Genomic DNA, 18,488 nt, shown 5'->3' with positions numbered 1-18,488 from the left:
CATTGGAACTATGTATAAGTTTTAAATTTTTGTGAGGTAAAAACATTCATTTGAACAAAGATGCAACTTATATAGAGAATCACATTTTTTGTTGAGGATCTTGGAATACCCACCAGAAGATCATCCACTTAGTAGAAAAGATTCCTGCTTTGAAAAATGAGTTCTTTTGAAGCCATGGATCACTGACTAACTGATCATGTATTTACTTTCTTCTCTCTTTTTCTAGTTTATGGACAATAAGAGGTAGGAGTCAGACAGCAATAAGGGAATTTGGATTTCACATGTGCAGATTTTTGACACTTTGATATAGAGGAATGATAATTCTAAATATTAAGTATGTATTAAGTTATATATTATAGTAAGTAAACTTAGATTCTAAATATAACAAATGGATCATATGTTTATCTTATAGATAAATTAGAACTATTAAAAATATATTAAATAAAATACTGAAAATAACACTTGACCAGGAGTCAGTTCTCTAGTACCAGTTTATATTAAATTTGCCTAAATTTCGTCATTTCTACAGGATGGACTAGAGTCTGAATACACTGTCAATTTTTTTAAATTAGAATTTTTGATTGTTTCATGCCTTCTTTCATATATATACTTAATAAGTTACTTAGAGTTATCATTCCCCTATAGCTGGGATTTCCTCAGAAAACTAAAAATGGAACTGCCTTTTGACCCAGCGATTCCACTGCTGGGATTATACCCTAAGAATCCTGAAACTCCAAATCAAAAGAACCTATGCACCCCAATGTTCATAGCAGCACAATTTACGATAGCCAAGTGCAGGAAGCAATGTAAGTGCCCATCAGTAGATGAGTGGATCAAAAACTGTGGTACATTTACACAGTGGAATACTATGCAGCAGAAAGAAAGAAGGAGCTCAGATCCTTCATGACAGCATGGATGGCACTGGATAGTATTATGCTAAGTGAAATAAGCCAGGGGGTGAAAGACAAATACCATATGATCTTATCTGTAAGTGGAATCTAATCAACAAAACAAACAAGCAAGCAAAATATAACCAGAGACATTGAAATAAAGAACAAACTGACAGTACCCAGAGGGGTGGGAGGATGGGGATAAAGGGAAAAAGAAGAAGGGTCAAATCAAGGAATATATAAAGGACCCATGGACAAAGCCAAAGCAGGGAAGGATTGAGGGTGGGGATGAGTGGGGTGGGGAAAAGTGATGGTGGGAAAATGGAGACAAACTGTACTCGAACAACAATAAAAAAATGAAAGAAAAAAGTAAAAATAGCACGGGAAAGTGGTGGGAGGTAGGCAGAGACAAATGTATTTGAAAAAATAAAATAAAATAAAAAAAAACAAACAAAAAACCAAAAAAATAAAAGTAAAAATAAAAAAAATGTCTGTGCTATTGAAAATAATTAGTAAAAATCATGTAAGTTAGGAACTATACACGCATATTGTGTCACAGATCTTGCTTTCTTGTCTGTTTTTCTTAATGTTACATGTATCCATTGAGGCCTTACATATGATAGTTGTTCCCTTGGGTTTAGCTCTGTTGGTAAAAGAAAGATTTCAAAGTTTATTTTCAAAATGCTATTTAAAATTTAAGCCAGTAAATATTTCAAAGAAACAAAAATAAAACACTTAAAATTAGAAATATTAGAAAAATTAAATTGGAACATATTCCAAACATATTGAGAAAAAAAAGACTACTTTTAACAAATGTTTATGATTTGACATGTTTGCTTTATATGTTTTTGTTGTTTTAAAGAAATAAAAGGTTACAAAGACTGCTGAATCCCTTCACATTCCATTCTGGCCCACTTTACTTCTTCAGAAGTAACTACTATTCTGAAGTTGGTGTGTTTTCTTCCTTTAAGTTATTATATTTCTATGTATGTTTATACCCATAAATTATAGCATATACCTGCTCTGCCAATATGCTGATCACTAGTCAAATCTGACTAATTACATTTAAATTAATTTCAATGAAATGAAATAAAATAAAATAAAATGAAACATTTATTTCCTCAGGAGTGCTAACTGCATTACAAATATTCAGTATAAGCGTGTGGTTTAGGCTGCTACATTGGACAGTGCAGATACATAATATTTTTATCATTGCAAGACGTTCTGATATATATTATTGTTTGCTTGCTCTTAAACTTCATACATATGGAATCATGCTATTCATATTCTGTAGCTCATTTTTTTCACTTAATATTATATTTGAGATTTACATAACAACACATTTATAAACATTTAAGCTATTTTCAACTTTTAAATGTTAAAATAATAATCTAATACTTTTTATACTTGTTTCTTTACACATATGTGTAAACCTTTCTTTTGGGAATGCATTTGTTGGTTGTAATCATTTCCAACTTCATATGATGTGATCAAATAATTTCCTAAAGTAGTTATATCAATTTAAGCTTAACCAATGTGTGCAAGAATTCTTTTTCCTCATATACTTGCTGATACTTAATATTATTAAGTAGAGTGTCAAATGTTATCTTGTTTTAATTTTCATTTCCCTAATATTTAGTGAGGATGAACAGCATTTCATATGTTTATTGGCCATTTATATTTCCTTTTCTGTGAATTGCCTATTCACATTCCTTTTTATTTAAAATTATTTATTTTCTTTTTGATTTAAGAATTCTTTATAATAATTCATTTTTGGTTATGTATTATAAATTTGTCCCATTTTGTTCTTGTGTTTTTACTTTGTTTATGATATCTGGAAGCATAGAAGTTTTAAAACTTAGTGTGTAAAAATTTTTAGGTTTTCCTTTAATGTTTGTATTTTTTTTAAATTTAATTTTAATTTATTTTTTCAAATACATCTGTCTCTGCCTCCCCCCACCACTTTCCCTTGCCCCCTCCCTCCATCCCTCAGCTCTTCCCCTTTGGTTTTGTCCATGAGTCCTTGCTATATGTTCCTTGACTTTCCCCTTCCCTTTCTTTTCCCCGTCCCCGCTCCCTCCTTCCCTCTTGTCTCTGTTGATTTCTTCTCCTTTCAGTGTTGCTGGTCTTATTTTCCTTGCATCTTTGTATTGTTGGTTAGGTTCCGCTTATAGGTGAGATCATAGGGTATTTGTCTTTCGCCCCCTGGCTTATTTCGCTTAGCATGATGCTCTCCAGTTCCATCCATGCTGTCGCAGAGTTTAGTAGTTCTTTTTTTCTTTCTGCTGCGTAGTACTCCATTGTGTATATGTACCATCACTTTTTGATCCCATCATCTACTGATGGGCATTTAGGTTGCTTCCAACACTTGGCTGTTGTAAATTGCGCTGCTATGAACATTGGGGTGCATAGGTTCTTTTGTATTGGCGTTTTGGTGTTCTTAGCGTATAGTCCCAGCAGGGGAATCGCTGGATCAAAAGGCAGTTCCATTTTCAGCTTTTTGAGGAAATTTCACACTGCTTTCCAGCGTGGCTGCACCAGTCTGCATTCCCACCAACAGTGGACTAGGGTTCCCTTTTCTCCACAGCCTCGCCAGCACCTGTTGTTTGTGGATCTGTTTATGATGGCCATTCTGACCGGTGTGAGGTGGTACCTCATGGTGGTTTTGATCTGCATTTCTCTGATGGCTAGTGATGCTGAGCATCCTTTCAAATGCCTCTGGGCCCTCTGTATCTCCTCCTTGGAAAAGCATCTGCCCAGGTCCTTTGCCCATTTTTTGAATGGATCGTTTGTCTTCTTGGAGTAGAGTCGAGTGAGTTCTTTACATATCTTGGAGATCAAACCTCTTTCTGATGTATCATTAGCGAATATATTTTCCCATATGGTTGGCTCCCTTTTCCTTTTGCTGATGTTTTCTTTGGCCGTGCAGAAGCTTCTTATTTTGATGAGGTCCCACTTGTTTATTCTTTCCTTTATGTCCCTTGCTTTAGGAGACATATCAGTGAAAACATTGCTGCGTGGGATATCTGAGAGTTTCCTGCCAATGTTCTACTCTAGGACTTTGATGGTGTTGCGACTTATATTTCAGTCTTTTATCCATCTTGAGTTTATTTTTGTGTATGGTGTCAGCTGATGATCCAATTTCAATTATTTGCATGTCGCCGTCCAGCTCTCCCAACACCATTTGTTGAAGAGGCTGTTATTGCTCCATTTTATGCTTCTGCCCCCTTTGTCAAATAGTAGATGCCCATAGAGACCTGGGCTTATTTCTGGGCTTTCTATTCTGTTCCACTGGTCTATGGGTCTGTTCTTGTGCCAGTACCAGATTGTTTTGAGTATAGTGGCTTTGTAGTACAGTTTGATGTCCGGTATTGTGATCCCTCCTACTTTGTTTTTCTTTCTCAAAATTGCTGAGAAAGAAAGAAATCGGGGCTGTTTATGGTTCCATATAAATCTTTGAAATGTCTGTTCTATTTCTGTGAAATATGTCATTGGTATCTTAATAGGGATTGCACTGAATCTATAAATTGCTTTGGGTAGTATGGACATTTTGAGGATATTAATTCTTCCAATCCATGAGCACGGTATATGCTTCCATTTATTTGTGTCTTCCTTAATTTCTTTCTTCAATGTTGTATAGTTTTCTGCATACAGGTCCTTTACGTCTTTGGTTAAATTTATGCCTAGGTACGTTATTTTTCTTGTTGCTATATCGAATGGTATATTTTTTCTGATTTCTTCTTCTTCTATTGCATTGCTGGTGTACAAAAACGCCTTTGATTTCTGAATGTTGACTTTGTATCCTGCTGTTTTGCCAAATTCACTTATTAGGTTGAGGAATTTTTTGGTAGAGTCTACAGGGTTCTCTATGTACACTATCCTGTCATCTGCAAACAATGATAGCTTTACTTCCTCCTTTCCTATTTGGATGCCTTTTATCTCTTTCTCTTGTCTGACCGCTGTGGCTAGGACTTCCAATATGATGTTGAAAAGAAGCAGCGAAAGTGGACATCCTTGTCGTGTTCCCAATCTTAGTGGGAAAGCTTTTAGTTTTTGACCATTGAGTATGATGGTGGCTGTAGGTTTTTCATAGATGGCCTTTATTACGTTGAGGAATGCCCCATTTATTCCCATTTTGCTGAGTGTTTTCATCATAAATGAGTGCTGTACCTTATCGAATGCTTTTTCTGCATCTATCGAGATGATCATGTGGTTTTCGTCTTTTCTTTTATTTATGTGATGTATCACGTTTACTGATTTGCATATATTGAACCATCCCTGCATGCCTGGGATGAATCCCACTTGATCGTGGTGGATAATCTTTTTAATGTATTGCTGGGTGCGGTTTGCCAATATTTTGTTGAGGATTTTAGCATCTATGTTCATCAGTGAAATTGGCCTGTAGTTTTCTTTCTTTGTAGGGTCTTTATCTGGTTTTGGGATTAGGGTTATGCTGACCTCATAAAAAGAGTCTGAGAGTCTTCCTTACTTTTGAATTTTTTGGAATAGTCTGAGAAGGACAGGGGTTAGCTCTTCCTTAAATATTTTGTAAAATTCTCCCGTGAAACCATCCAGCCCAGGTCTTTTGTGTGCCGGGAGTTTCTTGATGACTGCTTCAATTTCCCCAGCTGTTATCGGTCTGTTCAAGCTTTCTGTTTCTTCCTCCTTCAGTGCTGGAAGATTATACTTTTCTAGAAATTTGTCCATTTCATCAAGATTTTCAAATTTCTTGGCATATAATTGTTCATAGTAGTTTCTGACAATCCTTTGTATTTCTGTGGTATCAGTTGTTATTTCTCCTCTTTCATTTCTGATGTTATTAATTTGGGTCCTCTCCATTTTATTTTTGATGAGTCTGTTTAAAGGCTTGTCAATTTTATTTATCTTTTCAAAGAACCAGCTTCTGGATAGTTGATCCTTTGAATTGTTCTTTTTGTCTCTATGTTATTCAGTTCTGCTCTAATCTTGACTATTTCCTTCCTTCTACTTGCTCTGGGATTTATTTGCTGTTGTTTCTCCAGTTCTTGAAGTTGTAGGGTTAGGTCTTTTATTTGAAATGTTTCTGTCTTTTTTAGGTAAGCCTGTATTGCTATGAACTTCCCTCTCAGGACCGCCTTTGCTGTGTCCCATAGGTTTTGGACTGTTGTCTGTTCATTTTCATTTGTTTCCAGTAATTTTTTGATTTCTTCTCTTATCTCATCATTGACCCATTCATTGTTTAATAGTCTACTGTTCAGTCTCCATGAGTTTGCAAGTGTTTGAGGTTTCTCTTTGAGGTCAATTTCCAGTTTCAATCCCTTGTGGTCCGAGAGAAAGTTTGGTATTATTTCAATTTTCCTGAATTGCGGAGGTTTGCTTTGTGTCCTATCATGTGGTCTATCTTTGAAAAACTGCCATGAGCATTTGAAAAGAATGTGTAGTTTTCTTCTTTGGGATGTAAGGTTCTATATATGTCAGTTAAGTCTCTTTGTTTCAGTGTGTCATTCAGCGCCACGATATGTTTATTAATGTTTTGTTTGGAAGATCTGTCCATTTTTGACAGTGGGGTGTTGAAATCCCCTACTATCAGTGTGTTGCTGTCTATATCTTTTTGGAAGTCATCCAACAATTTCCTTATAAACTTGGGGGCTCCTATATTGGGAGCATATAAGTTTACAATGTTGATGTCTTCTTGATAGATTCTTCCTTTAAGTATGATAAAGTGCCCCTCTGGGTCTCTCTTTATGGCCTTTGCTTTGAAATCTACTTTGTCTGATACAAGTATGGCAACCCCAGCCTTTTTCTCATGCCCATTTGCTTGGAATATTTTTTTCCATCCCTTTACTTTCAATCTGTGTAGGTCTCTTGCTCTGATGTGGGTCTCTTGTAGACAGCATATGTGTGGGTCATGTGTTCTTATCCATTCAGCTACCCTGTGTCTTTTGATTGGGGCATTTAGTCCATTCACATTGAGAGATATTACTGATAGAAACTTACTCATCTTTTCTCTTTGTACCTGTGTTCCTCTCTCTCTCATTCTTTTCTTTCATCTGTTTAAACCAGTCCCCTTAGCATATCTTGGAGTGCTGGTTTGGTAGAGATGTATTCTTTTAGCCTTCTCTTGTCTGGGAAACTCCGTATTTCCCCTTCTATTTTAATGGAGAGCCTAGCTGGGTAGAGCAGCCTTGGCTGTAGGCCCTTGCTTTTCATGGCTTGGAATATTTGTTGCCATTCCCTTCTGGCTTGTAGTGTTTCTGTTGAGAAGTCAGCTCCTAGGCGTATCGGGGCCCCCTTGTATGTTACTTTCTCCTTCTCCCTTGCTGCCTAGAGGATTCTCTCTTTGTCTTTGACATTTGCCATTTTAATGATGATGTGTCTTGGAGTGGACCTCTTTGAGTCCCTCTTGAGTGGGGTCCTCTGTGCCTCCTGGATCCATGAGAGCCTTTCCTCAAATTCGGGAAATTTTCCATCATTACTTTTTCGAGGAGGTTCTCTATCCCTCGTTCCTCTTCTTCTCCTTCTGGTATCCCTATTATATGGATATTATTGCGTTTCAGGTTGTCCTGCATTTCCCTAAATGCCTCTTCATTCTTTTTGAGTCATTTTTCCATTTCTTGTTCTTTCTGGGAGTTTCTTTCTACCTTATCCTCCATCTCACTGATCGATCCTCGTCTTCATAGAGCCTGTTTTGGATTCCTTCTACTGTGTTCTTCAATTCAGAAATGGTATTCTTCATATCCTCTTGTGTCTTCTTGATAGTTTCTATGTCCTTTTCCAGGCTTATATAGATTGCTGTAAGGTCCTGAGAGTTTCTGTGCAGTTTCTCATAGTTCTCTTTGAGCTGGCTGAGCTCATTGAGCTTCCTAGAACCATTGTTTTGAATTCAGTATCTGATAGTTCCCTTGCCTCTATTTCATTTAGCACTCTCTTGGGGAGTCCCCTTTTCCACTCATTTGGGGGGAACTTCTTTTTCTTCCCATTTTTGTGAGAGTCTGTTAAGTATTTTTGTCCTTTACTTTTCTTTCTGGGCTTGCCTCTGATGATGTCAGTTGTTGACCCTATATGACCTTGGGTTGTTTGTTTGAGCCTTCCAGGAGTCTACTGTCTGTGTCTGACTCCTGCTTGGGGCAGCTCTGTGACCCCTTCGGTCAGGGCTGGGCTATGTTTTGGGATCTCTCTGCGCTCTCATGCGGGGTCCTTGAGCGTGCTCCCTGCGCGGCAGGTCCCCCGCCTCCCTGGGCTCGCATGTGCTTGCCCCAGACCAGGGGGCTTATTCGCGACCTCGTGTACTCATCTGGCCCCCCTGGCTGGCCAGCTCCCCGGCACTCGTCAGTTTACGGTCTTCTATTGTGTGTTTTCCCCGCTTTTGCCTCTTTGGGTGTGTTGCTTGCCCTCACCAAGTGGGAACTACGGAAACGGGAGGAAGTTAGCTCCAGGACTCTCTGGTTAATCCTGTCTCCAGTCTCTCCTCCAGGGACTCTAGGCAGCTCTACTAATTTTGTGAGCCGCTCCGCAATCGGGGGCAGGTGGGTCAGTTTATGCCTGCCCTTGCCGCTCTGTGCACTCCCTTTCAGGCCGTATCAGTGCCAATCTGTGGTAGGCCTTGCCGGCTGGTGCAAGCATTCGCCAGTGCGCGCGGGTCACACACGCTCGCCAACCCTTGCTGGTCACTCAGCGCAAGTGTGCGCGCCTGCACTGGGTGTTTTTGGGGTGTCTATGTGTGCTTTTCAGCTTTTGGCTCTTTGGGGGTGTGGCCTCTTCCCGTGCAATGGAGACTATGGCAAGGAGAAGGAGTCAGGACTCCCCGGTTCTCCTCCTGTTCTTTCCCCAACGACTCCGTTTCTAGTCTCTCCTCTGGGGTCTCTGGGTAGTTCTGTGACCCTTTCAGCCAAGGATCCACCACCTGTGTGGCCTGCGTTTCAATCGCAGGCATTCTGGTTCCTGCGCCCCCCTCTTCTGCCTCTTTGGGGGCGTGCCTTTCCAGCCCACAATGGAAACTAAGGAACAGGGAGGGAGTCGGGGCTCCCTGGTTCCTCCTTCTGTTCTTTCCCCAATGCCTCCATTTCCAGACTCTCCTCAGGGGCCTCCGGGCAGTTTCGTGACCCCTTCGGCCAAGGATCTACCTCCTGTACGGACTGTGTTTCAATCGCAGGCAGTCTGGTTCCTGTGTGCCCCTCGTCTGCCTCTTTGGGGTCGCGCCTTTCCAGCCCACAATGGAGACTACAGAACGAGGAGGGAGTCGGGACTTCCCGGTTCCTCCTCCCGTTCTTTCCCCATCGCCTCCGTCTCCAGTCTCTCCTCAAGGCTCTCCCAGCCAGTCTGCACTCAGCCCCGCAGTTCACACGCTTACAAGCTGTGTGCGGAGCACACAAAAGGCAGGTTAATTGATTCCCTTCTGCCTGAGCGAGATGGTAGCTGCAGAGTGGGAGGTGCGTTATCACCCAGGCTCCACCCGGGCTGCCATGTCAGCTCTCTTCACAAAGTTTTCCTCACCAGTCTTTTCCCAGGCACCAGCCCACCCTGCTGCCACCTCTACCCAGAGATCAAGGAGGGTGGCTGCCACTGCAATTTTTGCGTTGGCCCTTTAAATGTCGCTTTGCATCCCCAGCCAACTGTCTCTGACATAGAGTGCCCCTAAGCTTTTCAGGGTTGCGTTTTGTCTGTATTTTCTTGGTTTTAGCTGCTGTAGTTTAGGAGTCCCTGTTTATGGTTCAGACCTGTTCTTCTTAGGGGGATCTAACTGGCTGTTTCAATGTCTCTCTGGTGCTAGTGCCCGTTGGCACCCAGCCCACCCTCTTGAGCCTCCACCGCACTTCTCACCTGTTGGGATGTGTGAGAGTCGAATCCACTGTCCACGGCACCAAGGCTCCTCTCCCACTATTGTTCCATTGTTTTCCAGGTGATTACTCCACTATTTAGTCGCAATTGCAGTTTGGTCTTGGGAGGAGGTCAGCATGACTCCCATTCACTCCTCCGCCATCTTCTTTATCCCTAATGTTTGTATTTTTTAAGGTCTTGTTTAAGCAAGCTTTTCCTATTTTGATGCCATATGGTTCATTTCCTGCTTTTTCTTCTAAAAATTTTATAATTTTGCTTTTTTAGATTTCAGTTTTTAAATCTACCTGGGATTTATTCTTTGAAACAGTGATCTAATTTTCCACCCTAAGTAAAACTAATTTTCTCAGCGTCAATTCTTGAATAATTCCTCTTCTCCTCACTGGTTTGTATTGCCAACTTTTTGTCTACCAAACTGCCATATATAGATGAATCTGTTTCTGGGTTTTCTATTTGGTGTGGCTGATTTGTTTATCTCTGTGACAGTATCAAGCAATCTAAATTTTCGAAGCTTTAGGATGTGATGATGGCTGTTAGGGTACATCATCCTACCCGTTCATCTTCAAAATTATTCTACTTTCAGTCTATTCTCTCACATGTGAGTTATAGGGTTATATTATTAAGTTATGATAACAACCCTCACTGGATTTTTATTGGAATTGAATTTAGAGAATAATTTAGTGAGAAGAGACATTTTTACAAAATTTAGTCTTCCCAGCTACTAACATGGTTTATCTTCTTACTCATTTGTGTTTCCATTTTTGCCTCTATAGAGGTTTTCTCAGGTTTTGTTAGAGATATTTATATTTAGGCACATTATACGTTTGTTTCTATTGTGAATAAGATCTTTCATTACGTTTTTACTTGGTTGTTGCATGTGTTTAGGAATCCTACTAATTTTTTGAATATTCATCTTGTATTCAATAACCTGTTGAATTGTCTTACTAGTTTTGACAATTTGTAGATTCTCTTGGATCTTCTATATAATCATACTATCTGCAGATTAAAAAATCATTATACTCTTAATACTTTTAAAATTGGTTAGGATTTCCTGTACAAGATTGAACAGAAGCAGCCCTGGCCGGGTTGCTCAGTTGGTTGTAGCTTCCTGCTGTATGCCAAAAGCTTGTGGGCTCAATCCCTGTCAGCGCATATACCTAGGCTGCAGGTTTGATCCTTGGTCAGGGCAGCTATGGGAGGCAGCCAATTGATGTTTCTCTCTCACATCGATGTTTCTCCCTCTCTCTCCTTCTCTTTCCCCACCTCCCTCCCCATCTCTCTCTCTTCTCCCTTCCATCCCCACCTCTCTCAAATATATAAACATATACTTGGGGAAGATTTTTTAGAGAGATTGAATAGGAGCAGTAAGTAATAAACATTCTCATCTTGTTTCTGACTTTGAAGTAAATGCTTTTAAAGTCTTACCATTAAATGTTAGGCTAAGAAAATATTTTTTTTGTATTCTTAGCTTGTTAAGAGGTTATTAAATGGTAACGTATGAATGTTGCATGCTTTCTTGTATCTTTTTAAAAGATCTTGTAATTTTTCTCCTGTAATATGTGACAAATTGGGCTAATAGGTTTTTAAATGTTAGCTTATCCTTGAGTTCCTAGAATAAATCTTACTGCTCATGGTGTAGTTATATAGCTACACACATAGCTTATACACAGACATGTATATTATGCAGATAGACACACACTCTGCATAATTAAATTGTTTAAATTTGCTAATATTTTGTGTAAAATTTCTTTTATATATGTTAGCAAATAAGACTGGCCTATAGTTTTTTCTTATACAGTTTTGTCAATTTCAGCATTAAGATTATACTATACTACCCTTACAAAATGAGCTGAATAACTTTCTCAAGTTTTTAATTCTTCGGAGTATCTTGTAAGAGTAAGGGTTATCTGTTTCTTTAAGATTTGATAATACTTATCTGTGAACAACCTTGGCCTGGTGCTTTCTTGTGTAGATATTTGACTGCTGACTTAACTCTTTTGATAGTTATGAATATATTCAGTTTTTGAAACTCTTCTTGAGTTAAATTTAGGTTACTTTATACAGAAAGTCCCAAAAGTATTAATGTAATGTTAAATTTGGATGACTTCAAGAATATAAATGTCACAGACTTGTACAACCATTATTTAGAAGTCTGTTTAAACTTCCTTTATGTTTTATGGTTTTTGAATTGCAAATTAAAATTTTTTTAGTGTTTGCCACCTTTAGTCATAGGAACTGAGACAAAATATTAAAATTAAACATTTATTAAATTTATTTATAAGTTTCCTCTTTTTTTTCCCTGTGCAATTTATTTGTTGAAGAAATCAGTTTATTAATATGAAAAGTTTCCCACTGTGTTAGGGTTTCTGACAACCACTTCCAGTTTCAGTGATTCACTAGGAGGACTCAGGATTTATCATATAGTTGTACTCATGGTTATGATTTATTATAGCAAGAGAACACAAAATGACATCAGAAAAGGGACAGGGCAAAAGAGGTGAAGTCTAGAGGAAACCAGGCAGAAGCCTGTAAGAGTCTTCTAGTTGAGTCACACAGGATATGTTTGATTTCCTTAGGAATGAGTTGTGACAATACATGTGAAATGTGTAAAAGGGAGGCTCACTGGAGACTCAGTGCCCAGGGTTTTTCTTGCAGGCTGGTTAAATAGGTGTCCTCTGCCTGGCATGCACCTAAATTCCAGACTCGCAGAAGGAAAGCAGGTGTTCAGCATAAACCACATTATGCAAGCAGTTGAGGCATATTGAGCACTCTTATCACTTCCTGGAATGGTGGGAACCCTACTGAAATCCAAGCTCTTAGACACCAGCCAAGGTCCAGCCTTGAAAACTGGTTTTTTTAAGGACAGCGGTATCAGGCTTGCTGTGTAATTCTTTTCTGCATACTTATATTCAGGGCTTTGCTGATTGCATGCTAGGTGGTAAATAGGTTACTGTCTTCTGTTTCTTGTAAACCAGTAGTTAGATCTATAGGCTTACAGAAGCTCAATTCCTTTCTTTCCCTTCTTTCCTCCTTCCCACCCTTCCTTCTTTTTGGTAAGAAGATTTCATTGATGGTGTTGTATACTTTTAATTGCATCTTATCAGGAGGAATATAACATCTTGTTGCTCTTTTTTTATTTTTGTGAGTGTGTTGGGAAGTTTGATTTATAGTTTCAGGTATTATCACCCTGATCTAGGCATTATAAAGTCCCTGTCTTCAGATTACCTAATGAATTTTAGCACTTGTTGGCGATCATTGCCAAGAATTCATCATGCCATTCAGATTTGTAATATCTAACTTTTTCATTTATTAGCTGGAACATTTCTGTAAATAAGAACTTGCTCTCATCAACTATTTATTTACTCTGAAGTACAGTTAATAAAGAAAAGATAGGGAACACGCATGATTCTTTCCTTTTACTTCAGAACTCCTTTTACTTCCAGTATTCAAGATGATACGTTGCTTCCCTAGCATATTCTGAAAACAATTATGAGCTCACAGTTTTTTCATTGTTATGAACATTTTAAACATTTAATATTTTAGTACTTTGAAATTGAAATCTTTTCCCTAAAACTGTTTGCCATCTCAAGTTAGCTACTGAGCATTTTGACACAATACCATTAGCCTTTAATTCCTTGTTTACTGGCAAAGCAAGATAGTTTAAGTTATTCTTGTATTTTTCCTGCCCCAATTGGGAACCAGCTGTTTTTCTATGTAATCCTACCTCTTTTTAGGACAAAAATGATATGTAGAGACCACAATCTGACATATGAACTGTTCAATGCTTAGCATTTGTCATTGTTTCTAGCTTTTTTTCAGTGGAAATATAAACAGCTAGGAAATACGAACTTTAAAAAAACTTGTTCAATTACAGTTTTCCCAATTTTTCCCCCATTGCTTTCCCCTGCCCCTCCTCCCTGCCCCCATCAGTCCCCGCCCTGCTGTCCAGTACCAGGAGTCTTTTATACATGTTTCTTGTTTAGACCTTTCTCCTTCTTTCCCGCATTATCCCCCTCCACCCTCCCCTCTGGTCACTGTCAGTTTGTTCCTTATTTCCATGTCTCTGGTTCTATTTTGCTTGTTTGTTTTGTTCATTAGATTCCACTTATCGATGAGTTTATCCTGATATTTTCTATTCAAATCTGAGATTATGGGGTTTTTATTTAACTTCTTTTGGTTTTGTTATTGTGTTTTTTTCTGTTATGCTGAAATACTGGTTCCTAGTGACATTAATACAATTATTTGTTCTCTGTATATTAGTATCAGTGTAACAGCACCAATACCATTACTAATAATATGGTTACTGAAATTGTTTAAAATTTCTTTGCAGTTCTTTTGGTCCTTGTTGTATATCCCACTAAAGATTTACAATTAAATTGCTCTCTTTTGAAGTCACTTGAAATAATTACTCCCTGTATTTTTAAGCCATCGACTTGATACATAGATTTGTTTGTTTCATTTTACTTTCACTTTTTAGGAATGGCTTTTTAAATTCTTGATTCAATTTTGTTTTATAATTATGTTAGATATTTACATTATTTCAAAGTCATATCTAGAAAATAAGATAAATTTGGAGAAGTCTAGTTTCCATTATTTTCTCTTCTACCCTCTACTCTCCTTCCCACAGGCAGTAATTTAATTAGTTTGACTTATCTCTCCATTGTGTTTTTTTAAAATGGAACCAAATATGTGAGCTTATATTTTTATTTTCTTTCTTAAACACATGCATACTATTCACATTGTTCTTCACCCAGCTTTTTACATTTAGCAATATTTTCTGGAGATGATACCATAATAGTATATAAAAATTCCTTATTAGGTTCTGTTTTTAAATCTGATATGGGATTACCATACCATACATGTAATGTAAATTTAGACCCCAAACCTATCTTCAGGTTTTAGTCATTCATGAGAAACTTTTTTCCTACCTAAAGCTTTTGACAGAGAACCAGCTTTCTTGCTGCTCTTCTGAGTTGTGAGCAGAGATTTTGTTTTTATTTTTAACATTTCCTTTTATGTCATAAGCAATCTTTTGATTACCTGAAATTTTTACTCCAGTATCTCAGTTATTTCATTCTAACTCTCCTACTTGTATGGGTCCCAAACGATATATTCTGTCCCTACAAATGGACATTAACACCTCAGCTACCAGTTCTTAGATCTTGTTTCTACTCTGGGGAGTTTCTTAAATTGTCATGCTGTCAGCTTATACTCTTGTTACTCTGGGTTTGAGTTCTCTGTTTCTGAAGGCTAGGTATTTCTAAGCTATGTATTAGAATTTTCGTTTGTATTTTACCCAGCATTTCTTTGTGTTTAAAGCACGAACAGTTCACTTTGTCATGTTGCCAGAAGAAGATCAACAGCATTTATTTCTGTCACCCATGTTTGTCATTCCTTTCCTATAATTAACTGGTTGAAGGAACACACATGCATTCACATATATGAAACAATTTTATAAGATATATCTTGCAACTAAAATTATGACATTTTCTACCAAACCTTTCCCCTTTTCTTTCACTTGAAAAGATTATTTAGCTTTTGTAATAGTTATTTTGAGGTGCTTTTCAGTACATTCTCTTCCTTTTTCTCCTCTCTGTCTTTCTTATTTTCTTCTTTCTCATAATCAAAGAAAAATTATGTAGGGAACCCAGGTCAACTAACCTTAGTGTTTATTTCAAAAGGGCAATATATAATGTCACAAGGCTTTTAGACAACAACACTATAGTGAATATAGTCTTTTTAGTAAAATACAAAAATTACCCAAGTATAATTTGTGGACAATAGTGCTTTTGGTTTAGGGTGTTTTTTAAGTCTTTTTTTAAAAAAAATATTGTTCAGTACAGTTGTCCCCCTTTTTCTCCATTGCTCACCCCTACCCTGTGCTCCCTCTACCCTCACAGTCAACCCCCACCCATTTTCCGTGCCCATGAGTTCTCTATTCGTGTTCCTTTGCTTGTCTCTTCCATTTCTTTCACCTGTTATCCCCCTCCTCCCTCCCTTCTGGTCACTGTCAATTTTTCTTTATCGTCTCTTTTTTAAAAAAAGATTTTATTTATTTATTTTTAGAGAAAAGGGGAAGGAAGGATAGAGGGAGAGAAACATCAATGTGCCTTCCACATGTTCCCAACCACAGAACCTGGCTTGCAACCCAGGCATGTGCCCTGATTGGGACTCAAACCAGTGACCTCCACATGATGCCCAACCCACTAAGCCACACCAGCCAGGGGTATTTTTTTGAGTCTTTGAAGAGCCTTTATCCAATGACATTCATTCCTGTATGATTTTATATCTTTATTTCACTTATGCTGCCGTCTAACTTTTAGCTTCCTTATTGCTTTCTTTTGTACCCCTCTTTGTGCAGCGCAGGTGTTGCATTTAAACTGTATCTGCTTTTGGCATGCAACTGATAGGAGCTTTTGTAGTTCATATATTTTAGGAAGATCTTTTGCTGTGCATTGTTTTTGCAAATTAAAATATAGAGGCAATATTAAAATATAGTGAATAGCTTGGAAATGTACAAGTCATAGTTAAATCTTCAGATTCCTTAAAGAGATCTGTAGCTTTTGGAAAAATCTCATTTGGGGATAATAGACTTATTTGTAGCTTTGAGCAGCAGTAAGAATTTTGAAAAAGTATGAGAAAAATTGTTTATTTTGATAAAAATAATAGTAATTTCATTCATTCCTGTTTTTGTTAGCCTTTAACTCATATGTGTGATATTTTAAGAATGAGTATTAAATCTTTCTTTAGACCACATTAAGTGGCTCCAAGGGAACTTAATTTTCAGGCTACCCCAAAAGGTATTATTATCATTTTCTTTTTTGCTATAAGAGTTATCTTAAAAGAAACTTTAAAGCATACTTATTTAGTTATTTTTAAAAAGAGCACTTAGCAAATATAAGTGAAAAAAAATGGCATACATTCTATTGAAACCTGTGCATTGTTCAGCAAACTTAAAAGTGAAATGTTTTCTAACTGACCCTTGATTCAAATTATGAGAGATCATGCAGTGTAGACATTTACTGGCATGTGTAGTGAAAACACAAGGAATGTGATAAAGCTAATGAGAATCTTAATGTGGAATTTTTCTGATATTTTAAGCATTTGCCATCATTTTCTTCACACACTTATGATATCATTTCTATCAAAGTTACATCAACTTAGATTTATAAATATGTGTCACATTAAGTGTACTTGATTATGTATATACATTTAAATATAGACCAGCAACACTGAAAGGAAAAGAAACCAACAGAGACAAGAGGGAAGAAGGGAGTGGTGGGCGGGGGAAAAGGAAGGGAAGGGGCAAGTCAAGGAACATATAGTAAATACTCATGGACAAAACCAAAGTAGGGAAGGATTGAGGGAGGGGGTAAGGGGAGGGGGCGGGGAAAGTGGTGGGGGGAAGGCAGAGACAAATGTGTTTTGAAAAATAAATAAATTAATTTAAAAAATACTGAAAAAAATGTAAGTTTATAGGTGGAGACAATAAAACATACATCAATTATTAAGTAAAAACAGCATTTGACAGGATTACAATCTAAGGTCCTCTAGTTGTCACTGCTTCACAGTGATGTAGAACGAACAGAGGAAACTCAGTTTTTCGTCTAACTGAATTTGCCAAAGCAGGATCTTTCATCCGCATGTTTAAAGTAGAAACATGTCTTTTCTCAGACCCTGTAAACCAACCAGTTGAAAGATTGACAGGTGGGTGAAGAGAATACAACCTTATATTTGGTTCCAGGCCGCCAGAGTTTTAATCACAGCTCTGGTGATGAGGGAAGTGAGAAGGTTTACCTTTCACAGAGCAACTTAAAACAAACACAGCATAATATCTCCAATGCTATCCAAGTCATTTCCTGCTTCATCATTCTTCATGCACATCCTATACTTTTCATTAATAGAAACTCAACCAGAAAGCTGGCTTTGAGTTATTTGGTATCCATCACAGTCTGTGGGAATAACTAGATAAAGTTACTACTAATCACTGAAGTACGTGTAAGAATTACATGAGTTATAGTTTTAAAAATTACCCTACTGAATATATTGCAAACAATTTAAGAAAGGACTACATTTTAGAAGTCCACACACTTGGACAGAGTATTTCAGAGTCATTGGTTTTTTTTTTTCTCATGTAGTATGTAAGCTACCTTATTGAAAGTTTGTACCATTTGATTCAGATATGTGATTTTACAGTTAAGAGGCAGCTAACTAAAGCAAACACTTAGAAAGTGACCTATGTACCTGAACATAATGTATCTTTCTATTGCTGGCAAAAAAGTGACTGTCCCTTCATCATGCACTCAGGGATATTTAATCAGAATTAGAATTAGAAAAGGATCAAATTAGAAAAACAGTTACTGTCCTTTGAGATACCAAAGATGAATATTCAATTAACAAGAACAAGAGAAAAATATCACAAAAGTCAAGATTGTAAATTAATAATGCCTGGGAGTAATTACTTGATATGGCAAAGCCAGAGAGATGATCTATCATCTATCGTCTATCTATCTGTCTGTCTGTCTATCTATCTATCTATCTATCTATCTATCTATCTATCTATCTATCTATCTATCATCTATCTATCTATCATCTATCTGTTTCAGGAGGACTTTCAAAAACACCTGTATTTCTTCGTTTTTAGCCTATCCACAAATGTAGAAAATGTGTTCATCTGTTTAGCAGAGCATAGAGTTTCCATTATGCATATATTAAAAGAAGATGCTTGTTTCAGAATACTCAAGGTAGGGAGACATGGTAGGAGAGAAGGGAATAATAGCCAAA

This window comes from Pteronotus mesoamericanus, unplaced genomic scaffold (genome assembly GCF_021234165.1).
Source record: "Pteronotus mesoamericanus isolate MK-2021 breed Mesoamerican mustached bat unplaced genomic scaffold, CSHL_Meso_final contig_50, whole genome shotgun sequence".
Classification (NCBI taxonomy): Eukaryota; Metazoa; Chordata; class Mammalia; order Chiroptera; family Mormoopidae; genus Pteronotus; species Pteronotus mesoamericanus.
The sequence above is the reverse complement of the archived record's forward strand: the minus strand, read 5'-3'. Positions refer to the sequence as shown.